The sequence below is a fragment of the Cynocephalus volans genome, chromosome 10, assembly GCF_027409185.1.
Source record: "Cynocephalus volans isolate mCynVol1 chromosome 10, mCynVol1.pri, whole genome shotgun sequence".
Lineage (NCBI taxonomy): Eukaryota > Metazoa > Chordata > Mammalia > Dermoptera > Cynocephalidae > Cynocephalus > Cynocephalus volans.
In genome coordinates this window covers 106343735-106360953 of record NC_084469.1, presented here as the reverse complement: position 1 = coordinate 106360953, position 17219 = coordinate 106343735, and the positions used below count along the sequence as shown (strand labels likewise).

The window sequence follows — 17219 nt, the reverse complement described above, 5'->3', positions numbered from 1 at the left end:
GTTCTCCCGATTGTGGATGAAGGGAATAGCAATGTTTAGGAGATATCAGGGGCTGTGTCCCCAACACAAGTCAAGACTTTGAAGATCTCAGGAACATCAGCAAGACAGATTCCCCAGTGCTAGACTTGGAAGAAAGCATTAACTTGAGATTGGGATAAGATGTTAGTAGATTAGCTCTATAGAAGGCAGTAGAGCTGATGCAGCAGGAATAATAAAGACTGGATTCCCCTGATTTTCAGCCTGGTCTCTTGGGAACAGAGAATCTACAGAAGAAAAAAAAATTTGTGCAGACCATTGTCCCACAGGGATATGATATTCTCTAAGGCTGGCATAAGAAGAGAGAAGTGTGCCTAATGAGCTCCTACAGGGAACTGCATATTTCTCTTCTGCCATTGTCCCACAACAATCTTCAAACATGTATGGACGGGAAATGGTTGTTCTTTTTATAGACCCAAGCCTGGCTCAGGGACTGGTGCTTGACACTTTCCAGCTGTTCTGTTTAGGGACAGCATTTGTCTCCATCATGATCCATTCAAGCAGGAATTCACTCTTCCACACACAGAACTTCCTCTCAGAGATCACATCGAAGTCAGTCTTAGAGGCCAACAGGTACCGTGGAAAACATTTAGAGAATGGAAGATGAGGACCTTTACCTGAGGTCACCTGAGAACCAAAGCAGGCTTGCACAGTGACAGATTGCAGTTCCCAAGGTTATTTGCTTGCATGATTAATTAATTAATTAATGCATTTATTTATAATGCTAACAGAGACTTGTCTATCGAACTCAGCACCAGAAGATCAATGAAATAAATGTTTACAATGAAATAAATGTGATGGAGTCACTATTAGAAGGAGGAATGAGAGGGGTAATGTGGTTTCAGTAAAAGGAAAACATGTTTCTGATGATCTTTGCAATTAGGCGGTGTTAGTTCTGGAGGAATGTGCAGTCAAGTGAGGGCATTTCATTCTTATTTGTAAGATGAGGAATATTTGAGTATGTTTTCATGTTGATGAGAAACATACAGAACAGTGATTTGCTTGCAAATGATACCTTGCAGCAGCAGTTCATGAGGCATACATTTATCTGTATCTTTCTTTCTGTTAATTATTCAGATGTTATATATATAGTTTTTTAATTTTTATTTTTTTAATTTAATTTTATTTTGTCAATATACAAAGTGGTTGATTATTGTGACTCATTACCAAAACCTCCCTCTCTCCTCCCTCTCCCCCCTCCCACCCAACAACCTCATATCTGTTCACTTGTCATGTCAACGTCAAGGAGTTGTAAATGTTGTGTCCTCTTCTCACCCCCCTGTTTATTTGCGTACTTATTTATTTATTTTTAACTCCCGCAATTAAGTGGGAACATGAGATATTTCTCTTTCTGTGCCTGACTCATTTCACTTAATATAATTCTCTGTAGGTTCATCCATGTTGTTGCAAATGGCAGTATTTTATTATTTTTTATAGCAGAGTAGTATTCCATTGTGTAGATGTACCACATTTTCCGTATCCACTCATCTGATGATGGACTTTTGGGCTGGTTCCAACTCTTAGCTATTGTAAAGTGTGCTGCGATGAACATTGGGGAAGAGGTATACCATCGACTTGATGATTTCCATTCCTCTGGGTATATTCCCAGCAGTGGGAAAGCTGGGTCATAGGGTAGATCTATCTGCAATTGTTTGAGGAACCTCCATACCATTTCCAGAGAGGCTGCACCATTTTGCAGTCCCACCAAGAATGTATGGGAGTTCCTTTTTCTCTACAACCTCACTAGCATTTGTAATTTTATAGGCAAAAAGGGGTATAGTAATGAGATTTACTTTGCTGTAATTTCCTAACTCATGCAGTGGAATATATTTGTGTTGTTTAGACCAGTGATGCTGCTGAAACTCTACAATGCACAGCACAGACTCCACTAGGAATAGTGACCTGGCCCAGAATGTCAGTAGTGCTGAGACTGAGAAATCCTGTGATAAAGAATATCTGTATTGTTAAAATTTTACCTCTCTTGCGATTATTTCCCAAGACATTATACTGTCAGGAAAATTAGAGAGTCCACCTTTGCTATTTGTTTAAAAATTTCAACACAAATCAGTGTGACAGGTTTTAAAGTTTTTTCCCATGATAATGGGTATGAAAGACATTTTTGTTGTTTTCTAAAAAAATTACACAGTTTGATCAAATATTCAAATGCTTATATATCGGCTTATACATCAACATTATGATTTACCTGTGCTTACCATATGCCCATATTTGTGTACTTATCGGCATTTCAAATGATTTTCACCAATTATTCTTTTATTTTATTTATTTTATTTTATTTTGTCGATATACATTGTGGCTGATTATTGTTGCCCATCACCAAAACCTCCCTCGCTCCTCCCTCTCCTCCGTCCCCCACAACAATGTCCTTTCTGTTTGCTTGTCGTATCAACTTCAAGTAATTGTAGTTGTTATCTCTTCTTCCCCTCCCCCCTCCGGTTTTGTGTGTGTGTGTGTGTGTGTGTGTGTGTGTGTGTGTGTGTGTGTGTGTGTGTGTGTGTGTGTGTGTGTGAATTTATATATTAATTTTTAGCTCCCACCAATAAGTGAGAACATGTGGTATTTCTCTTTCTGTGCCTAAATTGTTTAACTTCATATAATTCTCTCTAGGTCCATCCATGTCGTTACAAATGGCAGTATGTCATTCTTTTTTATAGCAGAGTAGTATTCCATTGTGTAGATATACCACATTTTAGGTATCCACTCATCTGATGATGGACATTTGGGCTGGTCCCAACTCTTCGCTATTGTAAAGAGTGCTGCAATGAACATTGGGGAACAGGTATACCTTCGACTTAATGATTTCCATTCCTCTGGGTATATTCAAAGCAGTGGGATAGCTGGGTCATATGGCAGATCTATCTGCAATTGTTTGAGGAACCTACATACCATTTTCCATAGAGGCTGCACCATTTTGCAGTCCCACCAACAATGTATGAGAGTTCCTTTTTCTCCACAACCTCACCAGCATTTATCGTTCAGAGTCTTTTGGATTTTAGCCATCCTAACTGTGGTTAGATGGTATCTCAGTGTGGTTTTGATTTGCATTTCCCGGATGCTGAGTGATGTTGAGCATTTTTTCATATGTCTGTTGGCCATTTGTATATCTTCCTTAGAGAAATACCTACTTAGCTCTTTTGCTCATTTTTTAATTGGGTTGCTAGTTTTTTTCTTGTAAAGTTGTTTGAGTTCCTTATATATTCTGGATATTAATCCTTTGTCAGATGTATACTTTGCAAATATTTTCCCCCACTCTGTTGGTTGTCTTTTAACTCTGTTAATTGTTTCTTTTGCTGTGCAGAAGCTTTTTAGTTTGATATAATCCCATTTGTTTATTTTTCCTTTGGTTGCCCGTGCTTTTGGGGTCGGATTCATGAAGTCTGTGCCCAGTCCTATTTCCTGAAGTGTTTCTCCTATGTTTTCTTTAAGAAGTTTTATTGTTTCAGGGTGTATATTTAAATCCTTAATCCATTTTGAGTTGATTTTAGTATACGGTGAGAGGTATGGATCTAGTTTCATTCTCCTGCATATGGATATCCAGTTATGCCAGCACCATTTGCTGAAGAGGCAGTCCCTTCCCCAGTGAATAGGCTTGGTGCCTTTGTCAAAGATCAGATGGCAGTATGTGTGTGGGTAGATTTCTAGATTCTCTATTCTATTCCATTGATCAGTGTGTCTGTTTATATGCCAGTACCATACTGTTTTGGTTATTATAGCTTTGTAGTATAGCTTAAAGTCAGGTAGTGTTATGCCTCCAGCTTTATTTTTTTTTTTTTTTTGCTCAGCATTGCTTTGGCTATGCGTGGTCTTTTATTATTCCATATAAATGTCTGGATAGTTTTTTCCATTTCTGAGAAAAATGTCATTGGAATTTTGATGGGGATTGCATTGAATTTTGTATATGACTTTGGGTAGTATGAACATTTTCAATATGTTGATTCTTCCAATCCAAGATCATGGGATATCTTTCCATCTTCTTGTATCTTCTCTAATTTCTCTCAGCAGTGGTTTGTAGTTCTCATTATAGAGATTTTTCACATCCTTGGTTAACTCAATTCCTAAGTATTTTATTTTTTTGGTGGCTATTTTAAATGGGCAGGCTTTCTTGATTTCGCTTTCTGCATGTTCACTATTGGAGAAAAGAAATGCTACTGATTTTTGTGTGTTGGTTTTGTATCGTGCTACTGTACTGAAATCATTTATCAATTCCAAGAGTTTTTTTGTAGAGGTTTTAGGCTGTTCGATATATAGGATCATGTCATCTGCAAACAGGGACAGTTTCACTTCATCCTTTCCAATCTGGATGCCTTTCATTTCCTTCTCTTCTCTGATTGCTCTAGCTAGTACTTCCAGCACTGTGTTGAATAGGAGTGGTGAGAGTGGGCATCCTTGTCTAGTTCCTGTTCTTAAAGGAAAAGCTTTCAGCTTTTCCCCATTCAGGATGCTATTGGCAGTGGGTTTGTCCTAGATGGCTTTAATTATGTTGAGATACTTTCCCTCTATACCTAACTTACAAAGGATCTTTGTCATAAATGAGTGCTGAATTTTATCAAATGCTTTTTCAGCATCTATAGAGATGATCATATGGTCCTTGTGTTTGAGTTTATTAATATGGTGTATCACAGTTATTGATTTGCATATGTTGAACCAACCTTGCATCCCTGGGATGAATCCCACTTGATCCTGGTGAATAATTTTACATATGTGTTTCTGTATTCTGTTTGCTAGTATTTTCGTGAGGGTTTTTGCATCTATATTCATCAAGGATATCGGCCTGTAGTTTTCTTTTTTGGTTATATCTTTACCTGGTTTTGGTATCAGGATGATGTTTGCTTCATAGAATGGGTTTGGGAGAATTGCCTCTGTTTCAATCTTTTGTAATAGTTTGTAAAGAATTAGTGTCAATTCCTCTTAGAATGTTTGGTAAAATTCTGCTGTGAATCCATCTGGTCCTGGGCTTTTCTTTGTTGGGAGCCTTCTGATAACAGCTTCAATCTCCTTTATTGTTATTGGTCTGTTCAAATTTTCTACATCTTCATGGTTCAGTTTTGGGAGCTTGTGTGTGTCCAGAAATTTTTCCATATCCTCCAGATTTTCAAATTTGGTGGTGGATAGTTGTTCATACTGCTCTCAAATCATTCCTTGTATTTCAGATGAATCAGTTGTAATATCGCTTTTTTCATTTCTAATTTTTGTTATTTGAGTCTTCTCTCTTCTTTTTTTTGTTAGCCATGCTAATGGTTTGTCAATTTTATTTATCTTTTCAAAAAACCAACTTTTTGATTCATTGATCTTTTGTATTGTTTTTTGGTTTTCAATTTCATTAAGTTGTGCACTGATCTTAATGATTTCTTTCCGTCTGCTAACTTTAGGTTTAGATTGTTCTTGTTTTTCTAGTTCTTTAAGGTGAAGTGTTAGGTTGTTCACTTGCCATCTTTCCATTCTTCTGAGGTGAGCATTTAATGCAATAAATTTCCCCCTTAATACTGCTTTTGCAGTATCCCACCGGTTTTGTTATGATGTATCATTATTTTCATTAGTTTCTATAAATTTTTTGATTTCCTGCTTGATTTCTTCTTGGACCCATATGTCATTAAGTAGAATGCTGTTTAATTTCCATGTGTTTGTATAGTTTCCAGAGTCTCATTTGTTATGAATTTCTTGTTTTAATCCATTGTGGTCTGAGAAAATACATGGGATAATTCCAATTTTTTTGAATTTATTGAGAATTGATTTGTGACCTAATATGTGATCTATCCTGGAGAATGATCCATGTGCTGATGAGAAGAATGAATATTCTGAGGTTGTTGGGTGGAATGTTCTGTAGATATCTGCCAACTCCAATTGGTCTAGAGTATTGTTTAGATCTTGTGTTTCTCTAGTGATTCTTTGCCTAGATGATCGGTCCAATATTGACAGTGGGGTGTTCAGGTCCCCTGCTATTATGGTATTAGTGTCTATTTCCTTCTTTAGGTCTAATAGAGTTTGTTTTATAAATCTGGCTGCTCCAACATTGGGTGCGTACATATTTATGATTGTTATGTCTTCTTGATGCATCACTCCTTTTATCATTAGGTAGTGTCCCTCATTGTCTCTTTTTATGGTTTTTAGTTTAAAGTCTATTTTGTCAGATATAAGAATAGCTACTCCAGCTCGTTTTTCTTTTCTGTATGCATGGTAAATCTTTTTCCATCCTTTCACTCTTAGTCTATGTGAATCTTTATGGGTGAGGTCGGTCTCTTGTAGGCAGCATATAGTTGGGTCCTCCTTTTTAATCCAGTCAGCCAGTCTGTGTCTTTTGATTGGGGAATTTAAGCCTTTTACATTAAGAGTTGTTATTGAAAGGTGTTGATTTATTCCTAGCATTTTATTGGTTGTTTGTTTGTCTTAGGTGTCTTTTGTTCCTTGCTTTCTGATTTACTGTTTGGTTTCTGTGTTTGTTGGTTCCTTAGTTTGTAGACAGCATTTTTGTTTGTTCGTTTTCTCCTCATGAATGCCATTTTTATTATACTAGTGGGTTTTGATTTTTCTTGGGTTTTTATGGCAGTGGTAGTTATTTTTCAGGAACCAAACCCAGTACTCCCTTGAGGATTTCTTGTAAGGGTGGTCGTGTGGTAGTGAACTCCCACAGTTTTTGTTTGTCTGAGAAATATACTATTTGCCCTTCATTTTGGAAGGCTAGCCTTGCAGGGTAGAGTATTCTTGGATTGCAATCTTTGTCTTTTAGTATTTTGAATATATCATCCCATTCCTTTCTAGCTTTTAGGGTTTGTGATGAATAGTCTGATGTCAGCCTGATTGGGGATCCCTTATAGGTGATTTGACGCTTCTCTCTTGAAGCTTTTAAGATTATCTCTTTGTCTCTGAGTTTTGCCAATTTGACTATAACATGTTTTGGAGAAGGCCTTTTTGGGTTGAATGCATTTGGAGATCGTTGAGCTTCCTGGATCTGAAGATCTGTGATTTTTCCTATACCTGGAAAGTTTTCTGCCACTATTTTATTGAATATGTTTTCAATGCAATCTCCGTTTTCCTCCCGTTCTGGAATACCCATGACTCGGATATTTTAGCATTTAAGGTTGTCTGATATCTCTCTCAGATTTTCTTCAATGTCTTTGATTCTTTTTCCTTCTTTTTTTTTTTTTTTTTTTTTTTTGTCTCCTTGTGTTATTTCAAACAGCCCATCTTCAAATTCAGAGGTTCTCTCTTCAACTTCCACAAGCCTGCTGGTTAAACTCTCCGTTGTGTTTTTTATTTCGCTGAATAACTTCTTCAGTTCAGCACATTCCGCTACATTTTTTTTCAGGACATTGATTTCCTTGTATACTTCCTCTTTCAGATCCTGTATACTTTTCCTCATTTCATCATGATGTCTATCTGAGTTTTCTTGTATGTCATTCAGTTTCCTTAGAATTATCACTCGAAATTCCTTGTCAGTCATTTCAAGGTTTTCTTGTTCTATAGGATCTAGAGTTTGAGATTTATTAACTTTTGGTGGTGTACTTTCTTGAATTTTTGTACTTCTGGTATCTTTTTTTTATGTTTATTCATTGTGGCAGGGGGTTTCACAGTCCACTGGTTTGAGACTAATGACTAACTAAGATGTTGCTGTGGTTGCCAATTTCGTATGGCTACCTCCGTGACTGCTCAGTTGGCCTCTAGTGCCTTGTGTGTGTGGTTGCCTCGGGTCTTGGGCCTCTCCGGGGAGCCACCTCTCTGGTCAGCTTGGAGTCTGCTGGGGTGCTGGATCACAGGGCTGTACGGCAGGGTGTGTGGTCTCTGCTGAGCTTCCACTTCCCATGCAGGACTTCTCCCTGTTCCGTGTGCTCTGGCCCAGGCTGCTGGATCACGCAGTGGCGGCCCAATAGGGTGTGAGTTTTCTGCTGAGTCTCCGCCTCCCTAGCTGGAAGTCTCCCTGCTCTGTGCACACTGGGCTGGGCTGGGACGTGTCCTCTCCAACCCTCACATATCAGCTGGGCCTTCAAGACCCTGCTCGGCACTGCCTCACCCAGGAAGTCTACCAGGTTTCTGCTAGGCACAGATGACCGCTGCTCTGGGTGCCTTTGTAGCACTGTGTAGATCTTTCTCGGGACTTATCACCTTCCTCCTGGTATCGTGGTTATTTGTGTACTTGTCTTATCTCCCACACCAGAGCGTGAGCTCCTTGGGGGAGGAGCCTGCAGCACACGGTTCACCTTTGAATCCCCCCCGCATGGACCGAGTCCGGTGCCCACCCGCAATCAGCTCTCCTGCAGGTTAGGCATTTTTCCGAACTGGTGGCCACAGAGATGGTATCTGCCTCCCGGTAACAGGAAGTTTACTGGGGGCCGGAGCCCAGGGTGCGGTGGTGTAACAGTCGGCCCAGCCCATACTTCCTTGCCCTCCCGACGCTGGCCGGGACGCCCCACGCCACCAGCCCTGCCAGAGAATCATGGAGGGAGTGGGAGGGGAGGCCAGCCCACAGGACCCGGGAAGCCCCAGCCAGGGCAAACAAGTGGGAAGGCTCAGTGAGGAGCCAAGCCTGGCGAGGAGGACAGTCCTGGTCAAGCTGGGCCGGAGCCACAACCACCTGGGAATATGGAGACAGCCCCGGGTCTGGTGAGTGGCCCGGTGGAGCATTAGCTGCACCGGGCCGGCCGACTCCCTCTCTACCTCCGCGTCATCACCATCCCCCCCAATTATTCTTAAAATTGACTTTTTGGGATAATTTTTTGGCCATAAAATGTTAAATATGATTTAGTTAAATACATGTCTATCTTCTTATTTTTGCATATTTTGCCTTAAATGACATCATTTGCCCCTCCCCCAACAGGTTTTATATGTGGTTTCCCTAATATGCATTAAACTAAAATGCATTGTTTTGTTTTTCAGTGAGGTCTTTTATCCTTTTGTGTGTTTGTTTCATGTGTGAGGTCGAGAAGCAACTTTGTTTATTCCAGATGTATAACCATTAATGCCAGCTTTTATTTTAAAATCTAACCTTTTTCAACTTCATTAAAATACAAACTTGCCTTATGTAAAATGTCCATATATAATGAGTCCTGATTCCTGATTCATTTATCCAATAATATCTGAGCTTCTGCTACATGCTAGAACATTCATTCAACATCTTATATGATATCCTTTTGTGTCTAGGTTTTTGCCAATGTAGCTATTAATCCATGTTGATATTAAATTATTGCTAATTTAGATCTTGTTTTGATCAATATTCAATGACCCATCAATTTTGATAACTGTGGTTGGTTTGAAACCACTATATTTATCTTAGTTTTGTTCCCTTGCTTTTTCTTCTATTGTGTAAATTGTCAGTTTCTTCAAATTTCTTTCTTCTTCATGCATCCATATTCACACACCTTTGTGAAAACTCAAAAGTGAATATACAAAGTAGTGTATCTGCTGACTTGGAACTTGCATTATAATGGAGAAAACAGAGTATAATGAAGTAAATTGAAATAAGTGTGTGTATGACATAATGTCCTCAGGGGTAAATCATATGAAGAATGTTTTTCACTGTAAAAAGTACAATTGTTATGATGTGTAGGGAATTGTATATGGTCTGAGAGGCCTTTGCATGTTGAATGAAAAACAGAACCAGGACTAGAGTGTCCTCAGTGGGTTTGTCAAGAATGACATCAAAATCTAAAGGCCACAAGTATCAAACAATGAGTGCCACACAGGAAACACAGGGGAGTGCTAAAGGGACCTGCTTCATTTGTTATCAGATCTTCTAACAATCAATTAGTCAAAATAGCATGGAGTAGGCACAGGAGAAACAGGTCTTTTACAGTTTCATATAAAAGTGCACAAATCTTGTCATTGTTTTCATTTCTCTTTTGTAAGTTGTTGGTTTGGGTGTGTAATGTGTATGTGTCTTGTTACCGGGAAGATAATATTAAAATTTTAATTTGCATACCAGTCAAGTGCCAAAATCAAAAATAAAGTAAAACTAAACTAAACTAAAATTAAATTATCATTTGGATAACTACTTCTTTTTTCAGTTTCAAAAACTAAAAAAAATTTTAGTGATCATTAAAACCAATACAGTTAAGCACATTTCCTAAATTAAAAACCTTACAGGGACTACAGAACAGTGTAAAACTTCCTTAGTTTTGATCTTTTATTATTTTTGCTGGGCGTCAAGTTAATATAATGGGAGTTGAAATATCACCAGAACCAAGGAAGCTTTTTCTTTCTTGCAATCTCTTGGGGACCACCTAAGCTTATTCAAACCTTTCCCTCTCAGGTCCGTCTAATTCCTTTCCTTCTGTTTATTGAACAGACTGTTTATTTTTTTAAAAACGGGGGGCAGATGAAATACAGAAATTGAGGCCCAACTTTACATGTGTATCGGGAAAGTATGATCAGGAATTTCTAGGTACCGATCCTGCACTCTTTAGGGGAAAGACAATTTGATATTCACAGCTCACCTGATATTCATTTCTTTCTGATAGTTGGCTGTGGATGAGAAGACCACGGTATTAACAAGGTCCAAGGAGGCTCAGTATGTTTCATGAGTATACATGCTAGTGTGTGTGTGTGTGTGTGTGTGTGTGTGTGTGTGTGTGTGTGTGTGTGTGTGTGTGTGTGTGTGTGTGTGTGTGGTTAGTGGTGAGAGCAGCATTCAGAGAAAGGGGAACTGTGCTCTGTATATTCCAAAAAATAACTTATAATACAGAGGCCAGAACATAAGGCAACACAGAGAAATAAAGGGGAGGTGCATTTCAATTCACAGGATATCTTTGAATTCAACTTACTAAATTGCAGATGCAACAACATCTGTACAGAGGGACTCCTTGCGTCTTAAAATTTCAACAGTAACAAAGCCACCTTGTTCTTCACCATTTTCTTACACTTTTCTCATCACTTTCCTCTTGCTCATTCTCCTGCCACACCAGCTTCCGTTTTGCCCTTAAACAGACACCTTCCTCATGGTCTTTGCACTGTCTGTGTCTCCTGCCAGTCACCCTCGTCCACAGATGACCATGTGGCTCCTGTCCTGCCTTCAGACCTTTGTTCAAATGTCACCTTGTTTGCAGGTCTTCACTGACCATCACTTAAAAGAAAATAATAATAATAATAGTACACTGACCCACTCTCTTCTTTTTACCTGCTTTGTTTTTTTTCCAAGAACCTGTCATCACCTGGCATGTTTTAGGATTTTTTTATTTGCCTATTTTATTCCTCCATCAGTGGAATGCGTGGACATTTGTTTTTTTAGCTCTGTTCACTCACTGTCTGAACAGTGCCTGGAACATGGCCAGCACTCAATTTATATTCCTCCAATGGATGAAGGAACTTGTCATCATAAATGTAAAACACCTGACATCTTCATGGAAGGCTGAGAGTGGGAAGCATTTCCTCATTAGGGACCGCAGGCTGATCAACTGAAGAGGACAGCAGTCATAGAGAAAGTACAAAAATAACTGTTTGACTGAAAAATACTCATGATAACATTTCTGAAAAATTAGTAATGCATGCCCATATCTTGTTCTCTCTCCTCTCATCACATCACCCACAAGGAACACACAGAATTGGAGAATGATACACAGGTTTCAACATTCCTTCTTATGAGATTTTCAGAGGAATCCAGATTTCAGCCCTTGCTCTTTGGGCTGTTCCTGTTCATGTACCTGGTCACCATGCTAGGGAACCTGCTCATCCTCCTGGCCATTATCTCAGACTCCCACCTCCACACACCCGTGTACTTCTTCCTCTCCAACCTGCCCTTTTTTGATATTTGTGTTGTCTCCACCACTGTCCATAAGATGCTGCTGAATATACAGACACAGAGCAAAGCCATAATGTATAAAGGCTGCATCACACAGATATTCTTTTTTATATTCTTTGTAATGTTGGACAACATTCTCCTGGCTGTGAAGGCTTATGACAGTCTTGTGGTCATCTGTCACCCCTTGTACTATACAGTCATCATGAACATGCTCTGTGTGTTGCTGGTTCTGGTGTCCTGGATCCTGAGTGCCTTGAATTATTTATTACAAAGCTTAATGGTGTTGGAGCTGTCTTTCTGTACAGAGTTGGAAATCCCAGACTTTTTCTGTGAACTTTATCACATGATCCACTGGGTCTGTTCTGACACTTTTGTAACAGGGCTACCTGGTTCTGTTCCCCTTGCTGGTATTCTTTCTTCTTAATCTAAGCTAGTTTCTGCCAAATGTGCAATCTCATCAGCTCTGGGGAAGTATAAAGCCTTTTCCACCTTTGCATCTTACCTCTTATTTGTCTCCTTATTTTATGGTAAAAACCTAGGGGTGGGCCTTAAATCTGCTGCTACATCAAATTCACACCCAAGTGCAGCTACCTTGGTGATGTACACTGTGACCACACCCATGCTGAACCCCTTCATCTACTGTCTGAGGAATAAAGACCTAAAAATGGTTCTGAAAAGGTATTTGGGAGGTTAACTACAAAGATCCTTGTTGAAGAAGTGCCCATGAATGTAGGATTCCCAGCCAGTAATTGTGATTATTTAATATCATATGGAAGGAAAACTTGCTCCTTCTGTTTATTTTTGGGGGAGTTTCAATTTTTTCATTTCAACTGCTTTATGGAATTTAAGCAAATCCCTCTATAAAGCTTTCTTCCCTCTCTGATACCAACAGGTTTTTTCCCACTCTGTTGTTTTCCTACTTTTGCAAGGTTTTTTCCAACTTCGATCAGAAACAATTTTGAGATTTCAGTTTGTCTCATATAGTGACTCATCCTATGGAAAAAACTACACCTGGCAATTAAAGCCATTCATATAACTTTATAGCACTGGACAATGTGAGACCACTGTTTCAAGCTTTTCTCTATCTCTATGTTAACTGCTGTTTCTGTTAATATGGACCTTTATATAGTACTGAGTTTTACACCTTTTCATGGGATTTTATTCTCCTCATTATGATCCTGCTTCTTATTCAGCTCGTTTTCACAGAGCCTACTATATTCCTTTCATAGTGTAGTTAGGCAAAAATTGCAGTGTAGTGTATGCCAAAAGACAGATTTCCATATATTGCTTGACTTAACAAGGCCTTAGAGCCAGACACAACCTTCAACATGATGGAGTAATATTATCACTCATTTGTGGAATTAGTATGGAAGATTTTTTTTTTTTTTTGATGATGAACAGCTAGTTGTTGAAGTGTAGAGCTTGGTGTCCGTGTGTAGGTTTATTCATTGGAATGAGGGTTTTGGTGACCTGTCCTATGATACTTCATTGGATCATCTTTTATTTCTGTTCAAAAGTTATCAGTGCTGCTTATAAATATGGCTCCTTCCACTGTTCTAAACAAAATATCTGCAACTTTCAAAAATTTTGTCAGAAACATTAAATTGCAAGTGAGTAAATAAGATAGGTATTATTCTGTCATCCATTTCTTTATCTCTTTTATGCTCTAAGTTCCCTTAAAGTCTCATGAGCAAATGATGACTCACACAAGACCTTGAATTCCCACACAATTATGCCTCTGGGAGTGGAGATTTGTGACTCAACGTCACATTTTCTTCCCTGAAAAAGCATCCATGTCCTTCAACCTCTCCTGATTACCTAGAAGGGAATCTCAATGGTAGTATCTTGATAATATAGTTTTCCAAAATAAGCTTGAATACCCAGGTAATGATGAATGCTGTCCTCAAACATCAGAACAAATATCAAATAGAAGCAGCTACAGATAATTCTGAATGTGCTCAGTTCTGTTTGCATTGATTATTGTGTCAGTAAGCTATTGCTGTGTAACATGCCCTCCCCAAATTTATACAGGCTCAAGACAATACCTTTTTTTTTTTCATGAGATTCTGTTGGGGAAGTCTTCTGGTCCCTTCTGGTCTGTTCTGAGTCTGTGGTCAGCTGTGAGTCAGGTGGAGGTACTCTGTGCTCTGCTAATCTTGGCTGGGTTCTCTCACATCAGGGGCTTGCTGGCTGTCGGTTGGTCTAGGGTGGCCATGGTGGGGACACCTGGACTCTGCTCTTCATATCCTTTCCTCCTACAGCAGTCTAGCCTGAAGTTGTTCACATGGCAGAGGCAGGGTTACAGGTTGGACATAAGGGCCTAATTTCTTTCCTCTGCAAGTAAATATCCTGTTGTCCAAACAGCGTTTATGGAAGAAACATTCTTTACCAATTGTGTGTTGTTGGCATCTTTGTCAAAAATCAATTGACCATAACTGTGTAGGTTTATTTCCAGGCTCTGTATTCTATTCCATTGACCAACTGACCAAAGTGAGCATCTTTGTAACCATTCTTATGAATAGTGTGCCAGGTAAACCACTTATCTCCATTTCAGGGGAGTCAATTTCTGGGGATCTATGTTGTCATGTTTGGAACACATTTCACAGTTTCTTTATATCACTTGTCTCACTGTGTTCATTTCTGCATCTTAAATAAAACAGTCATGTCTCCAGTCTTGACAGTCTGGCCTTAGGTAGGTGATGAAGCTCAGCAATCAGACCCAACAGAGACTCTAGGTGCCTCTCAATCCTTTGTGCATGTCCAAATATCTCCCTTTTTTGTTAGTACCCCCATGAGATTAGGGCATGTCACATCCTATCAGTGCCACAGGTCAGGTGAGATAGAGGACATTCCCAGGATTACCAGGTAGAAAAGTTGAGGTTCTAGAGGTATGGCCCAGTTCATACTTTCCTTATGCAGAAAATGAGAGCTTCAGTTTATTTCCCTCTTTGTCCACATGCTCATTCAGACCATACACTCTTTCAACCTACTGCTGTGCTCTCTGTTGCCCAGGAGCCTAGAGAATGCCCAGTCCCTGCAGCTCTTAGGGACAGGCCGACTAGCTGAAGGCTTTGTTCTGTCTCTACGGTGAGCTGGGTGGAAGAGCTATAAGAAGTGCCCATCTGCCATTCAAATTTACAGAAGAATAGTAATTGCCTGACCTGTCAGCTCCCACAAATAGGCAAGACAGAAGCTAGACACTCAGGCAGCAGCTGGAATAGTGGGAACACCAGATGTGCAGTGTAACCTTTTCATGGGTAAATCTGGTAATTGGGCTCCATTTACGAAAGAATGAGCAGGAGGAGTCATGGGGAATCCTACCCAGCCATTCAAAACTGCTGCATAAACATCTACAGACCATGGGAGACTATTGAATGGTGGCCCCGTCAGCTGGCAGAAACATGTGACTTAAAAGCCAGGCCTTTGGGCAGCAGCCATAAAGCCAGGGCACAAGATGTGTACACCAAATCCTTCAATGTAGAAGATCAAGGCTTGTTCTTTTTCACTGGAGTAAGTGGGGAGCGGAGGGCCATGGGAAGAGTCCACACACCCATTCAGGCTCTTAGGTACTACTGACTGCCTATCCTTCAGCTCCCAGATGAATGCGAGTTAGAAACCAGAATATTGGGCAGTACCTGAGAATGTTGGGACACTCGATGTTTAGACTAACCCCTTTCAGGGAGAAACTTGGAGATGGTCTGGGCTGAGTCAGGGTGAAGAGCTGCTAGAAATGCTCACTCACCTGTTTAAAACCACCTGTCTCTTCTCTGTGGTCCCAGAGGACTCATGAATATGGAATCTCATCAGATCCCAGAGCTAGGTGGCTTAGAAGTCTGTCCCTTCAGTGATAGCCATACAAGTTTGGAGCACAATGTGTAGACAAACTTCTTCCAGGGAGAAACTGGAGACTTGGTTTTATCACTTGAGTGACCTGAAGGGAAAATGCACGGGGAATGCCCACACACCCATTCAGATTAATGGAGGATGACTACCTGCCTGCCCCATCAATACCAAGATGCAGCTAATTAGAAGCCTGAACCTCAGGCAATAGCTAGAAAGGTTGGGACATTAAGTATGTAGTCAAACAGCATTCCACATCACAGAACTATTTAAGGACTGGGCAATTAAGACAACAGTAGTCTTCCTCTTTTTAAATGTACTTGAATCTTCTTTTCAAACAAGTAGTAATATTGACAAAGGTATTGCTTAATATGTGTCAGGCTTTGTGATAAATACTTTACATATATTATCTCATTTATTCTTTGTGGTTGAACCTTCAACAGGAACCTCTGAAACCATGTAACAAAAGCCCAAGGCAGCAACGGGAGCCACGCTAAGAGTTCGCTAAGAGTTCATCCCGGATGTATGGGAACCATCATGTCCTCAAGACCTATACCCTGCTGATACTAAGGGTGGATTTTGCAGCCTTGTCAAATCTCTGGGCTGGAGCACCACTGTGTTGGGAGGATGTAGCAACCAGCTGCTGAGGCTGCAAACTTTGCAGCCAGAAAGTGAAGGAGGGAAGAATGCCACCTGTGAGAAAATGTCCAAGAATTCTGGGACCAGACAGGACTTCAGCAGGTTATCTTTTGGGGCCACCACTAAGACATTCCAGCAGAAAACACAGGTCCCATTTGCTTGAAAGGCCCCTTGCGGGAGGTGAGTATGAGACATCTTCACCTCATCCCTATCTTTCCCCTTTGCCACTTCTTTCTGGAAGCTTAGCCTTCTCAAAAGGACCTCAATAAACTTTCTCATAGGGCCTGCCCCCGAGACTGGGCCAGCTCCAAGATACCTATTTCTCCCTCTCACAGCAGGGGAGCTTTAGAAATGTCAATGCCCAGGCCTCACCATGACCAATTCATTCCAGCTGTCTGGGTTGGGACTCCAGCATCAGTATTTTTTAAAGCTCCCAGGTGATTCCAATGTGCAGCCAAGGTGGAGAACCACTGCTGTAGCAGAGCAGGTATAGTAGGTTGTAAGGACCTTGCTATGGTCTGAGTGTGTTCCCCAAAAGTTCATGTGATGGAAACTTCATTGCCATTGTAACAATATTAAAAGGTGGGGCCTTTAAGAGGTTATTAGATCATGAGGGCTCCACCCTCATGAATGGATTAATGCCATTACCCTGGGAGTGGTTAGTTATCACGGGAGTTCAGCTCCCTCTTTCTCTGTCTCATGTGTGTGCTATCTTAATATGTGATGTCTTCCACCACGTTATGACACAGCAAGAAGGCCCTCAGCAGATATGTCCCCTCTACTTGAACTTCCCTGTTCATAAAGCAAAGGATTCATAAAGCAAATGTACTACTTCACAGGGCCTGGTTTTCCAAAGCCTTGCAGTATCATATATTGACCTTGCAAAGGACAGGAAAATTTCCCCAGGCTATAAAGTCTCTTTTGTAATATAAAGAATTGTAACACATCAAGGTTGCTGGCT

General features: G+C 40.2%; 1 pseudogene; it reads left to right on the top strand.

Moving 5' to 3' along the window:
• Positions 1–11690: 11690 nt before the first annotated feature.
• LOC134387614 (olfactory receptor 7A17-like) lies at positions 11691–14870 on the top strand (annotated as a pseudogene).
• Positions 14871–17219: the final 2349 nt, after the last annotated feature.